We start from the raw sequence: 19,196 nt of genomic DNA, 5'->3' as shown, positions 1-19,196 counted from the left end.
GACAGTGCGAGTTGCGTTGTCGAGATAGTGTTGCTACTGTCACAGGTGAAATTCGACTATTTATGCGATAAGACAGTAAATTCCAAGCGCCTTATCATGAGTGACCACCGGAGTAGCGTCCGGTCACTCTACCCGTTCCCAGAGACATATGACAAATGCAACCAAAGTCTTTTCCCACTCCAACGAATGAAAGAATATAAATACTCCTCCCAAAATCATCCAAGTCAGTCTGAATCAGTCCGAGCCAGCCTGAATTACTGTATAGATTGAGTGGAAATAAAAGAACTCGACATTTTAATCACTCGTTGAATATTTTTTTACGTGACGCTAGTAGCGTTGCCGAGAGAATATGGTCCGCGTGAGAGAGAGCGTTGGACCCGTGGTGACGGGAGTTGCAAGTTAACTATTTAATTGTCTTAATTATAGCACATTGTTGTATTTAGTTCGCGTTAAACAACCATCGTTTCCTGTTTATGTTTCCATTCATTGTAAGTAAATTAATTGTAGTATAAGATCCTACAATATTACGGAACATGCACACTGCAGTGAATTGTTAAGTTTCTTGCGTTTCGAGTGGTAAGTTTAAGCGTTGCGATCTTATCTTCCATGGTCCTCGAAAGTATCATAGACAGTGTTTTGATGATCAGACAAATTAGAGGAAGAAATATGGGGTAAAATCGGAATATAAGGGGCCGTATTATCATCTCCGCTATTTTCAAACTATCGTTCAATCCTTGGCAATAACGTTTAGGAAAAAATATTGACGTAGGAAACGCTAAAGCAAATAAATCCGGGAAAGATAATAACGAAAATGACTTTTGCACACATCGTCACGAGCAATATGGTGTAAGCAATTTGAATGAAGATTGCCCTCAGTGTATTAGATGTTTGTTTAGATTACGAGCAATTTCGTATACATTGCATTGACAACTAAGTGATTACGGATTTTGTCATTAGGTGGTATTGATAAAATCCGTAATCACTTAGTTGCTAACCCAATATATTCGGTTTTACCAAGTCTATGAGCCAAAATCGAAAAAAGAACAGCTTTATCGTTAACTCCAGTATTGGAGTTATTAAATTTTCGAATCCTATTTCAGTTATTCTACATTCATTACAAAGGCATTTAATAAATACGATTTTGATTACGTAATTCATTTCCTAAATTAAAAAGTTACAGACTTAGGATCCTAATTGTATGGCTTTATACAGATTCCCTTTATATAGAAAGAGATCGATACGTCGAAGTGATTCGGACCAGGTAAAGCAGGAATTTCAGTTGTATTCGATAAGAAGCTAAGCAAGTAGAACCCAAGGGGAACAATAGAGGTGGACAGTGAAAGAAAGGGAAGAGAAAGAGAGAGGCAGGAAAAGGGATGGGAAGAGAGGAAAGTTGTAGCATTGCCAGCGAGAGGAATCTACTTGAACGCCATTCACAGCGTAATTAGGCATTCAACCGATTCGGTCTTAAGCGCTTAATCGGCTTTGTTTCAACCTGACATCCTCTTAAACGCACGGCAAGCCAAGCCAGCCTAACTTCCGTGGTTCGTGCCACGAAGCCGTTACTTGTTGACAAACGACGCTTACATACTTTCACCAGAGCGAGCAAAGGAGAACTCCAGTTGGATAGTTTTCCGTGAAATATTAAAACGTCCAGAATGCCGTTAAGAAGTTGATTAAATTACCGTGCCCACCCGGAAACTCGAACGTGTTTACATCTTGACGCGGACCGGTTGAAACCTACGCGAGGTATTGTTAAGACGGCTCGGAAACGTTCTACGTTTCTACGGTTGATAAACAAGCTGAGTCACGCAATTTCTTGAAGTTGTAAATATTTTCAGTTACGAAGACGGGGAAGAAGAACGATAAAAGATCGTGTAAAGTAGCTTCGCGAATTTTAGTGTCACGTAAACTGCTGTTTTTTCCCCCCTAAGAAGGTAATTGTGGTAATTTGTAATACAGTACTTCGTTGTAGGCTGCATTTGTTACTACGGTACAATATTAGACGAGGCGACTATGAAGCAAAGCGGTACACGAAAGTACATGAAGACCTACCGTGGAAAATCTTTATGCGTAGGTATATTGTGCGTGTTATATAAAATATTATATTTTGAAATTTCCGTAACGCTATTTTCGCGAACAACTGTATATTTCATACAACATTCTGAATTATTTTACTATTTATAATCTTTTATAAAATTTCTTTATTAAATATGATAAAATATGGATAATCTTCCGTCAATAATCCGACCAAAGTATCTAAAAATCCCTAAAACTTTCAATTAAAGCCCCTGTAGAACTCGTTAAAATATTAATTCCAAGAATAAACTAATTTTACCATCCACAGTAATTTTACAACACAACGCAGAATCTCGTTACATAACGAACAAGCACACATGCGGATAAAAAAGAATTCTACAAATTACAGCGAAATATCTCGTTACACGCCCTAAAGATGAAGATAGCGAGGTTTCTACAAACTCGACCGCAACTGCCTGCCAAGTAAATATTTCGTTTCCTTCGTTATAACTGCCCCCTCCCCCTAGTTATTCTTTTCACCTTCTTCCAGGAAGGCGGCCTGTAAATTTTATTAACACGTAAGTTTTATTACAGGCGTAGAAACGTTCCTCGACGTTCCTTTTTTCCCCCCCATTGGTATACCTACGTTAATTTTCCCCAGAGAGTTGCAGCGTGAACCGATTCGTAACCGCTGACATTTCCAAAGCAAGAATACAATATGATGAACTAAAACTGTTATTCACGACAAACCGCAGCGAGACCTGATACTAACTGTCTGACCGCAACTACCCTCTTACTACTGGCTAACCACGACCGGTTCTATTACTACTACTGTTTGACCATGCTCGCCGGTAACTGCTATTCGACCACTGCGGCCGATCGATACTTATTCCAACTCTTCCGTCATGCATTAGCACTTTGACTGTTCACCTGCCGAACCGTGCAACGTGCATGCATCAAGGACGAGAAAAGTTTCTCGCCAGAGCAACGAGGCGTGATTATTCCTGACGCCTTCTTGACGTCCCGTCACTGCGTATCCGTGTTTCAATAATGAAGCCTTATGTACACGAGTAATGTTTTACACGACATGGTAGAGCGAGACGAACTCGTTTCAAAACTTTCGAGAAAAATGAAAAATAAGAGGCGTGTTTTCAAAGGAGCGTGTTTCAAATCACGTCAACGAACCGTAGCATGAGTTTGATGTAACGTTTCAGGTTTTACAGGTAACTGTTTGGTAATTCATAGTAAACGATCTTTGAAATAATTTGTGTCTAACAGAATATAGGAACAGAAATGCGAGATAAAAAGCTTCAAATCGTCGGAACGAAAGGTATACTTGTTAAGCGAATTTCGAATGAATCTTCGAGACATTAACTTTAGGAAATATTTAGATAGAGCGAGGATAGAGTCGTGAATAGCGTGTTTAGAGTGACACAATTTATTTTTGTCTTCGAGTATTTATGGCAAAAGTTTGCGTTCCAATAGCAAGCTAAACCAATATAATGGAATCGTGCATAGATAGCCAAGTAGAATTACACCGTATAGGAACGGGCACTAAAGTAGTAGTATCGGTTCGTGTCTGGTAAAACAAATAGAATAGGGTCGTGCCTGAGCAAACAAGTAGAATTCTGTCTCTATGGATCTACTCGAAAGAGAAGTTTTGACAATACTTGAGAAACTGACAGTTGACCTAATTCAAGGTACGTATATATTTTCATAAAGACACGTCATAGATAATCAGCTTTCCATATTTCGAAAAATATTTTTGATACAATGTGGCAGAAGGAATATTTATATACAAAAATCGAGAAAGAGGAGACATTGTGTTTGTTTTATAACAAAAAGGTGCTTGTTTTATGTATCGATTCAGATAAGCAAAATATAGTGCAGCAGAGGACAAGGAAGTGATATATGACGACGCTTGATCAGACAAAAGACGCATGAATACAACGCGAAGAGTATTCAGACGCGGCAAGCCGAGATTTATGGCTGTGTTTCCACTACCATCATTGTCGAACATGATTCGAGATATTTCGTTCTTAGAATCTATATCATGAAATATTAAAATGCATTTAATTCCAAACTACCTAGCATTGGAAAATAAACGTAAAATACAGCAAAAGCGAGGAAGAGAAACATTATCGAATAAAAATTTCAAAATTTTAAGTTATAAATACGAAATTAGAGACAAAAGTCTAATGCCTTATTTCTTGCAAGTTACAAACGTTCCATTAATTTTTAAAGTCAGTCTCGTAATATACTGTTGTTCGTCAGTATCCAGGTATTTCGATCAACTTGTAACAACACGATTGGAATTTTACCAAAGTGTAGAAATTAACGATGAATTAATAATCGAAAGCAACGCTTGCTGTCTTTTTTTGTGGAATCACGTAAGAGTAAATTTAGAGTTAATCGTTATTTCAAAAATAATAATAATAATAGAGAACGTCATTGAGATACTTCAACTTTTTTGTTAACTACTCCGGTTTCTCTTCACGTTTTCGACCGACTTCGTCTAAATCAATAATTACAAGTAATGGAAATCGAGTCACCTCTCCAACTCTTTTCTCTCTCCCTTCAGTCTCTTACATTCACTGGAGAAATCGTCCTCAACCGCAGGACACGATCACCAGGCATTCCGATTCTGGGTAAATCGTGCACGGAATATGGTACTACCAGCAAAGATACCGGTTACTATTCTCTGGTGGTGCTTCAGTGATTTAAGAAACCCAGCCAGCTTCCCCTGCTTCCAGTCACGTATCAACGAGAAAGCGTACGATGATATATATCGCTAACATTCAGCGACTTCGATCTTTCTTCCATCAGTATGAACCGTGTTTAATAGCATTTCGATGTGTCGACACGTGCTCGCAGAAACTGTTCCGAACAAATGAAAATATTGCGATATCGTAGATAGATAACGAACGATAGGATACGTATATACACTACGATATCGTATCATTTGGAGATAAAGGATTCCATTTTAGATTTTTTCAACTTCAAACGTAATATTACGTTCGTATTTGATTGTACCAATGGTGGTAAGCGAGTTTTATCTGGGAAACGTGCGTTAGAGAACGTTCGAAAAGAAGACTTTTTAAAAATATTTTTTATACCGTGGATCTTTCAAAAACATTCATTTTTATTTTACATCGCTTCGTCAATGTTTACTTGAAAATTTTAACAATTCGACTTGAGAGTAACTGAAATTTACGAATACTGTATTTTAAGTTCTTCCTGCTTTTTACGAAGCGTCGTACATTAATTATTTCTTATTCAACTTCTCTTTCACATTTTTTTTATTTCTCTTAATGAAGGTACCTTACTTGTACTTTATATAATTACTCTTTATAACCGTTAATGACACAATTCATATCGTTTCCTCTAAAAACGGTTTCGTTAAAGACTTTTTGATCTCGCTCTAATTTTTTAATTGGACGAAATAGAATGAATGAAATTGAAAATTGGGTGAATAAATTCGTGAATTCGTGCCACAGAGCAACTATATACTGTAACAAACCACACATTTTATCCGCGACGTTTCCGCGAGATGATGAATACGCCTCATTATTTCTTGAATCGCGAAAATCACGAAAATCACGAAGGGACTTTAACCATTGTTTAGAAGTCTCCGGCCTGGCCAATTAATTATGAAAAATATAAACTCCGGTGCCGAAGGCACGGGGACGGGGCAAGAACCAAGGAATAAAAACCCTCAACGACGGTAATAATGGAACGAATGGGCGGGTACGAAATAAATGGCAGAGGGAAAGTAGTCGTGAATTTCATTATGAGAACAATGGTACTTGTGGATGAAAGAATTTGACGAAATTTGTCAGACGCTGAGAAAATCTTGCGATTTTGTCGATTGAACTCTAAGAATGTATTACGCATTTATATAAAATTTTTTAACAAATAAATATATATATACATAAACACACGTACTTGAAACTACGTGCTAAGCATACATATATTTTACAAAAGTGGAGAAATAACAAACTGAAATTTCTAAAAAATTTTAAAAGCACTATCAAGATATCGTTTAAAAAATTATACTTAGTATTATATCAGTATTGGTATTAAACAAATCAGTTTCGATATTATATTAATAAAAAAATTTTTTAATATCCATCTACTGTTTCATACGTATCGTTATAAGACAAACTTTAATTCCTGAGAAATGGCTGAAGGATTCAAAGTTAATTTGCAAGAGATAAGAAAGGAAAGAAGAGTAGCTCGCCAAATACGTCTGCGTAGATAAACTTTATTTTTAATCTTGAAATCATTCAAACGTATAAAATTTAACAATTTTTCACACACAATGTATCTACACAATAGTAGATTACCAACAAAAGTCTGTATGAGTAAAATACTATACGCGAAAACCGTATTTTATCGCAGCTTGTGCTGCAAGACATCAATTCAGGGATAATCTTATAAAACAAAGAGAAACCGTTTCGATCAAATCAATACAGTGCCGATCTTTGGTAAGCCATCGCCATGGATGATCATTTCTCTTCGTTAACTTTTTCTTTTCCTTCCCTCTCTCCCTCTCTCTTTTTCTCTGATCATCGTCACCCCTTTTACGTTCAACGTGGTTTCCGCCACCCTCTTGTTGTTACTCTGGCGCGAACGCTATCCGCTTTCACATAGCCACGCATCCAGATCAGATAATACCGTGAATTACTGCCGCTTATACGCCTTGAGTGGCACCATATATCAACGAACGTGCTTCATTCCTTTCACAGATTGTGTATTGGAAAATATGGCGTGTCCATGTCGAACATGATGAAGGACCTTCCAACGAGAGCGCGCACAATGTTCGTACGTAATACCTCATAATCATTATGCATTACCGTCACTATCCGACCCACTGTAGAAATTACAGCTACTACGCTTTGGAACGTTTCGCCCCGTACCGCATTATGGAGACCGATCTGCACGAAAATTAAACAAATAACAGTGTGTTAAAGCGACGATTGATCGGTAATCTTCGTTGGTTAGAAGTACCGATGGAATTCGAGTTTCAAAGAATTCGAGTTAGAAACGTTAGTTGCGAAATTGAAGAATTCTACATTCATTACGTTTCAATGAGAGTATTTGATAAATAGAATATATTCGGAAATTTTAGTAGCTTTGAGAAAATATCGTTGCCACGCAGTTATACACATTACGCTGACGTTATAGATTTGTATATCGTTAGAGGGCCGTAGAAATTTGATTAATTTATGAAATATAATTATCTTTTAACTGGATGAAAGAACGATGACTGTTCCAAACACTCTTAAATTACTTGGATGGAGCTTTCGCGTATTGATAGAAGCCCTAATGGATGAAAAACTGTCTATTCTTCTTCGACGTATGCAGCAGTAGTGGAATATAAAAATTATACGTATACTAAGTATAAAAATACTAAGATAAATGTGATTTGATATATAAATTACGTATCACCATTAACGATTCGTTAATTGATAATCTTATAAATTGCAAAACACAAGATTATGTTACGGCTAACAGAAACCACAATGATTTCGAATTTTCCATTAAAACCTTCACCCGTAGAAAACTGAATTTTCCCTTTAAAATAAAACAAAAAATGTATCGCTTAAGGCACTTCAGTACCGTCCAATAACATTTTCCTATAGCGGCAATATTTTCAAAAATATTCTCTCGTCACAGTTTTCGCGTTCCTCGTCCCATATATGCGTCCAACAAATTGCTGCAAGTCTCGCCGACCGATCATGATTTTTGCATCGGGACTATCCGCGTGCCCTTTTTTTTTCCAAAATTCCCTACCATCGGTTCTTCGAGCCAAGCATCAAAAATGAGTTTTTCTAGCCTGTCTCCACGTCGATCCGAATTTCGTTCAATCAAACGGATTGAAAGTGCTGTCGAGGAAAGAGGGTTTCGTAGAAAGAGAAAGAAAGACAGATGGAGAGACAGAAAGTATGCGCTATTGTGTTTCATGCAGTAGAACTTGGACGAACTCTCGTTGTTACTTTTTTTTTCGCGGCACGGTTGCAGCCGGAAATCGGGGCGAAATGTCAAGAGAAATTACACGTCAGTCGCGTCTGCAATGCCGGCACGTAAAAACTGATCGACCGATCGAGAAAAGTGAACAATTCCGCGTCGGCGAATGGATGTTTAAAGGGTAATTTGGAACGATGCCACTGATCAATGGCGTCGGAGGTAGGCCTGATATCGCTAAGCGAAAATCCGACATAGAGCTCATCCTATAACGATCGTATCGAGATGCAATCGTAGAATGCCCCGGGCTTTGGTTTCATTGCGTCCAAATTAACCCTGCGATCGAACGTGTTCTCGTGACATGCCTCGTTAAGGAGCAGACTACAACCGATGCGGCGTGGCAAAAAGGTAAATAACGGTAATTACCAGACTCTGTACTATCCTACGAATAGCTTCTCGCATAATGTTGCCATAATAATTTCCTATTGTACGTCGAGTCGCAAAATGTTGATTAAATACTGTTACTCAATGGGTAGTTGCTTCTTAGTTCGAATTGATATATTATGGAACATTTTACAGAGAAGAAGCTGATACCATCGAATTTCTTATTCCTACGTAAACTCTTTTGTAGTACGCGAAAGTTTTGCCGTCGTTCTTTTTTCTGTATGTTTGTGAAATACTTGAGAGGCGAACGTGTTTGGCCAGTTGTTGCAAAGTTTCGTTCGCAAACGAATTTTTAGTTGTTGAAAATTACTTTGATATTTAAAATTCCGGTTTTTACCACCGAATTTTAATAAATATATCGTAGAATATCATTATTTAGAGGATTGAAATCACATTTGTTTACAGTGAAAGTAAGATTTTAAATATTAAAATATGAGAAATAAATTGGACATATTTGAATCGCTCTTAATTGAAAATTGAAATAATGAAATGTAATTCAATGAAATTCATCAATTCCCGATACTGTCATTATCAATAAATGAAACATAAAGTGCAATATGTATTTCAAAATTTAACGTACTTTCAGTATAACGGGATACGAAAAGGATTTATTTGAAAGCGACAGTTTAAATTATTTAACACGTCATTGCCGCTATTTCGTTTCACAGAGAAAAAGTAACTGAATCGAAATGAAACGCGCCATAATGTGATACGGCTACAAGGCGAGAAGATGAAACTACATTAATTATGCAGATTAAGCCGAAGAAGAACAATCGGTGATAAAATTTCTGATGTTACGGCACGTTGGAGGATAAAGATATAAAACGGTCCTCCGTGCTTAACCCAGATACATTTTTATCGAAGGAATTACGACTCGAAAAAAGTGTGTAAAACGCTCTTTATACTTTTTATATCTTTTTTTTTATGTCAGAATGCTCTGTTGCGTACCCACGTTAAATTCACCGTAAGTAATGAAGAATAAGCGTTAAAGAAACGTCACGTTCGTTCTATTTTTTTCCCACCCGCCTCTCTTTTCGATTCGACGTGTTTCATGCATGATTCGACCGAAAACGGTCGATTTTTAAAAGCCCCATCATACTTCACGAACTTGATTATTCATGTAATATTTGCTGTCAAGGGGAAACGTGTACGCGCGGTCGCGTACAATTGAAAAAAAAAAATGACATAAATCGAATGAAACATCGTTCATTGTGAAATAATCACAATTCGCTTTTCATGATATCGACAGCATTCGAGCGCTTATTGTTTCCACGTTGAATCGGTCGCATCGTGAGATTTCAATTCGTAAAGAGGGACGTTATTATGAAAGAGGAAAGCCTCAACCTTTGGAAAATGTGCCATTAAATGAAAGCTGATAGTTGTACGTTTATCATTTAACCGCAACGATTGTTTCGTCTCTTTTATCGAATATTTTATTACAATGAAAAAGTCGATTACAACGAACACGTATAATTACCTAATGTACCCACCCATACGATAAAATTATAACCCTCCAACTTTTAATAATAATTTATATTATGCATAGAAATCAATTGAGTATTCGACACTGAAAATTTGAAAATATATAAGCACCTAGCATACACATAGGGAAAACGTATTAAAAGTTGGTGAGATATCGATCATGTTCGATTTCAAGTTGCGTATTTAAAAACAGATATCAGAGAAAACAAATATTCCTTTATAGCCACTCATTGTTTTCCCGGTCTTCATTACCAATAATTACCTACTACGCAGGTAAATTCGTGGGAAATAAAGCAGCGGGTATAGCTCTTTAACGAAGTTAAAACTAATTACACAACAATGTGTTCGACGAACGGCGAGCATGAATGAGCAGGGTCCTATTCATCGGTTTCCGGCCAGACCAATAATTCTCAATATTAAACGTTAACGAGCCTGCAAATTTTCTATAGATATATTTCGTGCCTACGAACAATTGCATCAGCGAAATCTATTCGAGCTCGTCCGACTGCTATGATCGCGGTCGCCGCGGAAACCACACATCGTCGCCAAGTTAATTTGGTATTCGCGCGGCGTGTAAACAATTAACGGGAAAACGCTTCGACAGGGTTGTAATTGTATGATGGTCAAATTATTCGATCCTAAGTATTTGTAACTCTTTTGACGCGAGTGCGATGGACAGTTACCGAAAGTTGAATCGAAAAGAACGATGAGGTTGAAATTATTTTTCGATTAACTTGATTAATACCAGCTAACTACTTCTCCAATATTAAATTAATTATGATAAATTTTATTCATATAATATTCAGAAGTGTATGTAGTACTTCATAGTAGTATCAGTAAATGTTACTTGAGTTTTTTAGAAATACAACCGATCGATTACGCTTTTTGTTTTTAGAGTACATAATTAAGGTTAAACTCTTCAAAAAGTATGCGCCATAATTTTAATAAAACACGCTGGTCCTTCTGTATTAATAGTAGATTCTTGACACAGAAAAAGAATTTTGTTCTTTAGAAATTTTAGAATCATCACGCATTTATTCGAACGATAATGCAGAATGCATATGAGAATAAAGCGAAGGCAAAATGTGCTGACGGATCAGATAACTCAATAAGTTGGAAGGTTGCACTATTCAAAGATTCGAGTTCTGGTCCGGCAAGATGGTTCCATTGGTTCTTTTTATACCTACATATTCTATCCCGACATTCGTTCCTGCACCTTTTTCTTCTGAAGTGCCTAGATAACCGTATCAGTCCGATAAATCTTTATTTGCGGTACCAGCTGTACCAACTTTTCGAGAAAACTTTGAAGTCCAAAATCGTAGAACGTGTAGCAGATAACAAGAATAGGATAACCTAACCTACTTAGATCGTTCTATTCTTCAGAAGTTAGACTTCACAAATTTTCAATATCAATGTTATCAATATAATAATAATGAAGGATTCGTTTGAAGGATCATTTTAAGATATTCGAATTATTTCTTAATCAAATAGAAAATAAAGTCATTAAAGAATAATTCATTTAAATGCAATAGTTTCATAAAAAAGCAAGTTACAAAGATAACCCAAGAAAAGTTACAGACATAAACTTTCTCATTATCCACCGTGCTGCTTTGTGGATGCACTCAATCCTAAGATCTCTACCCACAAGACCATTTAAATACAATCTCACTCGGAAGGAGAACAGAGAAGCTGAAATTAATTTCTAAAATTGTCCAATTTCCAAAATCACCGAGTAATTACAATTATACAATTTCTATGATCACCGAACAATTCCACCACGCATAATAACGCTGTTCGTCGTACGTTCGATCCACGCGACCTCGATAACCACGAAGAAGGAAGAAGAATCGTATAATACATACGTCTCAGAAAACACCAACTACTTATCACACCGAAAGAATTAATCGTAGCTCTTTTTATCGACACAATCAGCCGCAGAAAGAAAGGAGGGACAGTTTATGAGGGGCTGATCCGGTCTTCTCGGTTGAGAACGGTGCACGAAAGGGCCGTACGAACGGTAGCTTCGGGCTGCCGGTTGTTTCGTGGAGGCGTGAAGCGCAGGATGCGCTCGTTTCAGGCCACGATCGTTACAGTTGTAACGGCAGGGTGCTGCACGAAACTGCACGAGACCGGCGGCTGCTCGTGGAGCCGAGATTAATTACGTTCCCGGTTTTCTCCCGGGACCCCGGCATTAAACACGACGTTCGAACGATCTCGCATTTTCCACCGGAAGAAGAAGTGCGCGATGATAACGAACAATGAGCCAGCGAACGAAATTAGAACTCTCTGCCTTACCGTTATCCAGGCACACGGTTTTTCGCTTCGCGCTTTATATCCTTCCTACCCGTTTTCGTAGTTGTTTCCACCGGTGTAATGGAAATTTGGTTGTTTATTGGCGGAAAGGTCGCGGCCCGTGAAAAATAAGGAACACCCCGGGAGCAACGAGTATCGCGTTAAAAAGCGCCAGCCCACGGCCACCACGATAAATTGAACGGAATTTACGGCACGGACGAGATTGCTTACACTGCTTTTGAGAACGCTATTCTTTGGTTAGTCTCGAAAGCGGAGGAAATGTTCGGGCTTTAATCATTCTTTTCTTGCCGGTGCACGAGTCCTGTATTTGCGAGTGCGGTGAAAAGAGAATGAAAGAGGAGACGCGTTGAGTAATGTTCGTGGAAGTTTCCTCGGGCAATGTACACTTCTCTCCTTTCTTAATTACCGCGGAGTGCGTGAAACAATTTTTAGTTTTAGTTTTTCGTGATTCACGTTTTGATGATTCTGATGCTTTCTCGTGTACTTCGTTTATGTAGCAAGATTAGTTACTTCTCTTAACTCGTTGTTATTTATATTCGTATAAAATGATGATTTATATAGATCGTTTATTAATTATTTATCGATTAGAAACAGTTAAGATAACGTTGACATAAAATAATTGCACGCTGATTTGCCAATTTACAATTTTTCTATGAAATCATTGCTATTTATTCGTTGTAATTTATACAAATCGTTGATTATTTATTTATCGTTTACAAACGATTACGATAAGGTCGACGCAAAACGACTGATTGATAATTTAAGAGGTTATAATTTGTAATGGCATATAAGAATGAAATATCTGACTCGATTTAAAACATCATTTAATTCATTAATTTAGAATCACTAGCGTTAACTGTTTGCATTTCAAAATCGAAAAACGATATTTTTCCTTAATGACAAACGCTTCTAATACGATATTATTAACCTAATTAGATACCTAACCCTATTATGGTAACCTGCAAGCTGTCGTAGTCTAAAGCCATATGCGAAAGTAGACAAAACTAGTATGAAATATTATACTTTTCTCGTTCTCGATTAAATCAATCGAAATGAAAAAAAAATACCCAAGCACTGCTCGATAGAAGAACAACGAAGCTCATCGTCGTCTGTCAAACGTAATACACACTGCACAAATCAATTTTCTTCGTAAAACTATCTTCGCGTCACATATTCGTATCTTAAAAGCCGCTTGTCGGTCAAATGCGTGTTCTGACGAATAGAGTATATATAAAACCACGTAAAACACACGAAACACGCGTCAACGTACGCAAGACGTACGAATTTTGAACGCACACTCTTAATTGCGCAGAGCGACTGGCGTCTTTGGGAGATATAGGTGGCGCAGCAAAATAAACAAGGCATCGATATAAACACGTTCGAGCGGTGTGTATATTGTGTACGACCGTTCGTCGCAATACAGACTACGCATTCGACATTCGCCGCGCGAAGGCATTCGAGTAAGCTCGTGATTATTCAGTTTCCATTCGCAACGACACGAAAGTATCACGCGCTTCTGATTTAACGCTGGTTTTACAATCAAGCCACGACTCATAAAGCCGAAGTGCACGCACCTACCGCGGATTTACGAGCGTATGCATACGCGATGCGCTTCAAATTTCCCCCTCTCACGCTCCCTTCCTCTCGACGGAGACATCTCTGTCGCCCTCTCTCTCTCTCTCTCTCTCTCTTTCTCTCGTTCCTCTGATCCGTTTCTCGCTTTTCCCTTCCTTTTTTACCCTTGCTGCCTTAACTTTACGACGTGAATTTTATCGAGTCAGAGGCTGTAAAGTTGCAATCAGTCGAAGCGTCGAACATTCCGCGGCGTATGTTCTGTTCGCGCGTTGTTTCTATCGCGTGCGTAGATGGCGCAGCATCGATGAGACGTCGCTGTGAGGAAATGGTGAAATACGAAACGTTCCTGAAAGGACTGGCAATAGTTCGACGACAACTTCCATTCACGATGGAAAGCTTCCTGAAATGAAAGACTTCTACCATTCTTCGCCTTCGTCGAGCGATCGTAACTCTTATGGCATTTTTGAAAAGATCGTAAGTGCTTGTTGTTTTGTAAAACGAAAAAGCTGATTTATGTGCTCAGCTGTATTTTTATAGCATCGATGGCTGAATTCAATAGAGTTTGATGCTTAACCCTCCGTAGGCAACCTGACGAGATTTCGCTCGTGAATTCCTTCGAAGCGAATTTTATTTTTCTTGAGAACTTCTGGAACATTTCATTTAAAAATTTATTGTATAGCGTAATAAAAGCTATAGTATTCCAGAAATTTTCTAGATTCTTTGAAAGTATAAAATGGTAAAATCGGTAAACGTGGATATAAATATGCTTGTTCAGCTCGCCAACGGAGAATTAATTTGAAAAGTTTCTTTTATCTCCGTTAGTGTACAAAATGTTCACAAACAGTAAAGTATTTTGATAGCAAGCACGTTTGATAGCAAAAGAAAATTCGATACATGTACAATTTTATACGTTGAGGAAAAAATTATTGGAATTGAATGGCCGTGATTCTAATAATTGATAATTGAGATTGAAGATTCGAATTATATGACATGCGAGATTAAATAATTATTCGAGCGTACTTCTCCGATCGTGAATGAGATCATAAATGACTCTTTTCCTTATAATTTCAATAGAGCAGTGTAGCCAAGTTAAATATTCCCTTTTATTCTCGATATTAGCATTTCAAGACACGCGTTGCCTTTTTATGTCGCGCCATTTCTTTACTTAATAGCGTTACGCAATTTGCGTTTAATGTAACAGGATATAAATCTCATATCTAGTTGAATGAATTCATTAGGGTGGCTATGAAAAAGCAATTAATGGGAAATTTAGCTACATTGTGTCCAATTCTGATTTAATTAATTCACAGGATAACGTCACTATATGTTCCTGCTGTAAGCTCAATTTCATACAAACACGTATAAAACACGGATATAATAAAATAATAAAAATAAAATATATCGCATAGTAGACTTCTTCATTCCTAAAAATTGCTATGTGATCAGCTGTTTTTAATTATAGAAGAGATTATAGCGTATCAAGCGAGAAATTTCCACCTATGCAATTATAGGTCTATAAGAAATTTTCATCGCAGTTTTTAACCTTACTAACTATTTTCTCGCGTGTTACTAACTATTTTCATTTCAAGAGCAAATGTATACCAACCAATTTCCAGGAATCGATCACAAAACTCCGGACAAGAAAGCAATTTCGAAATCAATCATCTCAAACACTTTACGCTTGTTTGAAATCCAGGAAATGACAAAATTTCATAAAATCAAAGGATGTATATAGACTTTTGTAACCGACTGTACTTGCACTGGTCGTCAATTAGCTGGCCAATAGAAATAACGTTTCCAATCTAACGATCGAGTCGAACGTTAACAAGAGTCGTCGAAGGTGCCTGGTACATGGCAATTAACGCGAACGAATTTCTTCTTGGTTCTCTCTTGCGATTCTTAACTTACGAACGACATAAATCGTCGAGACAGAGACAGGGAGAAAACAAGATAGAGAGAGAATTCGGTCTCGTGCATGCAAGCCGGGACGTGTTCGCAAAGCTCGGGAAGCTTTATCGTCCTCGAGTAATGGTTGGCTGTTTGCAAGGTGGAGGCGCGTATAAATTGCTTTGCGAGCAAGAGAACGAAGAATAAGAAGGAAAAACGAAAGATAGAAAAAAAAGGAAAGACAGGATGGGTTGAAGAGAGACGAGGGCAGGCTAACTTCTCTATCCTCGCAAGATATCCAGGGCTATTTAGCGACGAAGAGAAGAAAAAGATGTACAATTCCGTGGGTAGAATACCTTTGGGTATTTAAGGAATAAAGTGACGCCTTGAACTAAACGCTTCTGCGTATACCAGCATGACCTACCAATCCCTGTTCCTGCGCCGCTTGGGATGAAGAAACATCCATATGAAATAGAGGAGACGGTCAGTATCTTCTAGCGGATTGAAATACATTTCCAGGCCAGATATGACGAAGCCCCGAGGAGAGACGACCCATCGTGAACCAACCGAGATCCTTCATTTAAAGCTAGCCAGGACGATAAGTTCGTCGGACCGGCCTTTTCTCTTTCTTTATCCCTCCTCTTAGATCGTGCTAGTTCCACCGGGTATTGTAGGACAATGGAGAAACGTGGAAACAGTACTAACCCCTATTCAGGATAGATTTCGTGCAATTTCGGGAAAAGGTCAGTCGGCGTGAACACGTTTCCAATTGTTCGCTGTCACCGTACCCTGAGTCGTTTGGTGGTGGTTCCAGAGAACTTAAGAGCTATAGCATTAATTGGAGACGGGAATGGTAAAATAACTTTGTTGTTTGTATCGTGTAATATGCGAGTGTATTTGCTATTTGCTATGAGCAGAATACAAAGTAGATAAATCGTCTTTCGTTCTCGGAGTAGTTGAAATTATCGATAAAATAGATAAATTAGGTAGTCGGCAAAAAGTATCAGCATGGTCAGTGTCAGCGTAATCATGCAATGATATAACGATAAATAAAGCTATAAGACAGAATAGTAATATAAGGAATATATGTATATAGGAACGGACAAGGGAGAAACGTGAAATGAAAATGTAAAATTCGCATTCCTCGTTTGCATCAACCGAGCACAAAGTTTGAACCATGTGAGATTGTCGACGGTTAGACGAACGAAAATTTCACGACACATCCTCAGCGAGAGAGAAGAGACAATAAACGTGCGCTAAAAGATTTTCAATTTTTTCCGGAGTTTCCAAGTTACCCGGTTGACCTAACTATTCGCTCGCTTGACGCGGGCGTTTTAAAATTCCGAACGGAACTTCTGGCGAAGTGCGCTGTGTCAGCCTGAGAGAGAGACGTGTCGCCTCTAACCGTCTTATTCCGTACCGGAAGCAGGCCAAGAAAGGAAAGAAAAACAAGAAGAAGGAACGACGGAGGAAAAAATTTCCCTATTTTCCTTATTTCACTTTCAAGACACACCCGTCACTTGTCTTGGGAAAGTTATATTGTTACTTTCGACGAGGAAACAGGAGGGATAAAACGACCAAGAAGAAAATTGCACCGCAGCTTTGCGGAATAAGCGCTTAATATCGCGACGAAGTGTTTTCAGAGATTAACATGTTTCGTGCGCGTTCAATTTTACAGTGACGGATCGTTCGTTCAGTTGCTATACTCGTACAAACCAATTAACGTAGCTACTCGTGTTTTGGAAGTTAGCGTTTTCGTTTATAGCACTGTGTGACGAAGGAATTTGCAGTAGGGACAGAGAGCTTTTCGCCATAAGCTTCTAAACTCGCGTAGACAACAGAATCCCTAATAATAATATTCTACGTGTTGTCGCTTCCTTTTGACGTTTATATTAGTTAGAAGTTTTAGTTTGTACTACAGCCAGCAACTTTAAAATCATTCTGTAATTCTCTTTCTCGACTATATGTATATTAGATGAATCGTAAATAACTTTTATTGGCCACCATAATCCAAGGGATTCGAAGTTTCTTTATATAAATTTAATATCACATCAACGACGAAAGATTGGCAGCATAATAAAGATTCACGTTTGTACAAATTATATATTCTGATTTTAAGAATTCGCAGTTGACCGACTCGTAATCAAGATTTACGTTGAATCACGAGACGACTAAAAAGTAAGAACTCAGTCTTTACGAAGTAACGTAAAAAATGTAAGCAAAATTGAATTTGTAAAGAAGTTTTGTCATTTTCTCTTAAGATTAAGCAAACTGCTTTGTAAAAATATCGCCAGTGGTCTTAAACGGGAGAGCAAGATGGAAGAAAGCAGTGCAGCGAAGTGAATTCGTGATTCGACGAAATAATCGAAACATGGAAAACGAATGCTAATGTGATCCACGCGAGAAACAGTATTTTCATAGTAAACGGTGGAACAACTTCGAGAATCGGAACAATACAGCTAATGGCGAAAGTTGTGAGACCGTGGTGAGGTTTTTCCTCTCATTCCTCTCTTGACCTACAAAACGACAATGTGGAGATGCCGAACACTCGACTTCCTCTCTGCAATAGTAAAAACTTCGATACAATCCTTCGACCCTCTGGAAACTGCCTTCGATACAATCCTTCCGATCTTTCCTGGAAATCTCTCCTTACTTCCCAGGTTATTCGCCCCAAGGGATAAACTTCTAAGTCCTTCGTGCGCCAATGAATCGTTTGCTGTTCGTTCAATGGGTCAAAAGGCGTCTCGGAAAATGAACAGAAGATTAAATAACAATAAGCAAACCTGTGAAGCTGAGCTTTGTAAGAGACGACATTCGCGCGAAAAAATTAATTGATCGAAAATTGTCCGATCGTATCGAAATAGGAGATACTATTTGAATGATAAAGTCGTCGAAATCTTTAATGGAAAAGGTTTCTACTCCTCGTTGTTAATGTTTCAAAAAGAGGTAAATTAATTTCTTCGCAAAAGAATGAAAAATCCTTACGTTATATGGTAAGATAAATTCGATAAAGTAGCACTTTTGTCTTGTTCTCGTTAGAATTTCTCCGCAATTTACGTTTTCCTACTGATTTCGCTCCTTAAAATGAAATAAGAAATTTACGTGCTTTTGTGTCCCGAACGAGAGAGAATTTTTATAAATGTACGAAGAAATTCCAGAGACTCCCCTTTCTGTTTGCTGTATTTTCCTTATTTACAGTTACATACATCTCTGAGGTACTATATTCGGTTGCATTATTCATCGTTTCCCAAAATGTTATATAACGCACAAAAGAGTATCGAATAGTAGACATTATATTTTCTTTCTATACTAGTTCGTTTTTACAATAAAATTAACTTTGTGCTAATATATCGAAAAATTTCCAAAGTATGGTGTAAATCACGTTACTATAATGCAAATCTAGTTGACAGGAACACAAAATCAGTCTACGATATTTTTTTTATAATTAATGACTTAAGTTAGAGGATCTCAGGATCGGCTATATTCTTAGCTAGATACTTGTGCCGCGC

General features: G+C 37.8%; 1 protein-coding gene and 1 long non-coding RNA gene across 5 annotated transcripts in view; one reads left to right on the top strand and one right to left on the bottom strand.

Annotated features, from left to right (window-relative positions):
* The window catches only part of LOC100651353 (protein O-mannosyl-transferase TMTC1), a 269,329-nt gene that overhangs the window by 154,996 nt on the left and 95,137 nt on the right, over window positions 1–19,196 (bottom strand). The window contains exon 1 of one of the 4 annotated variants that reach the window (XM_012319410.2): window positions 13,293–13,560. The exons of the other annotated variants lie outside the window; for them this stretch is intronic. The gene's annotated coding sequence lies outside the window, so the exon portion shown is untranslated. Of the gene's footprint in view, window positions 1–13,292; window positions 13,561–19,196 lie in introns of those variants that run through there. 4 annotated transcript variants of the gene reach the window in all.
* Window positions 13,807–19,196, top strand: part of LOC125385332 — a 114,282-nt gene continuing 108,892 nt past the window's right edge. The window contains exon 1 of the long non-coding RNA XR_007224445.1: window positions 13,807–14,274. This is a non-coding gene — a long non-coding RNA (uncharacterized LOC125385332). The remainder of the gene's footprint in view (window positions 14,275–19,196) is intronic.

The sequence above is a fragment of the Bombus terrestris genome, chromosome 6 (genome assembly GCF_910591885.1).
Source record: "Bombus terrestris chromosome 6, iyBomTerr1.2, whole genome shotgun sequence".
Classification (NCBI taxonomy): domain Eukaryota; kingdom Metazoa; phylum Arthropoda; class Insecta; order Hymenoptera; family Apidae; genus Bombus; species Bombus terrestris.
The sequence above is the reverse complement of the archived record's forward strand: the minus strand, read 5'-3'. Positions and strand labels throughout refer to the sequence as shown.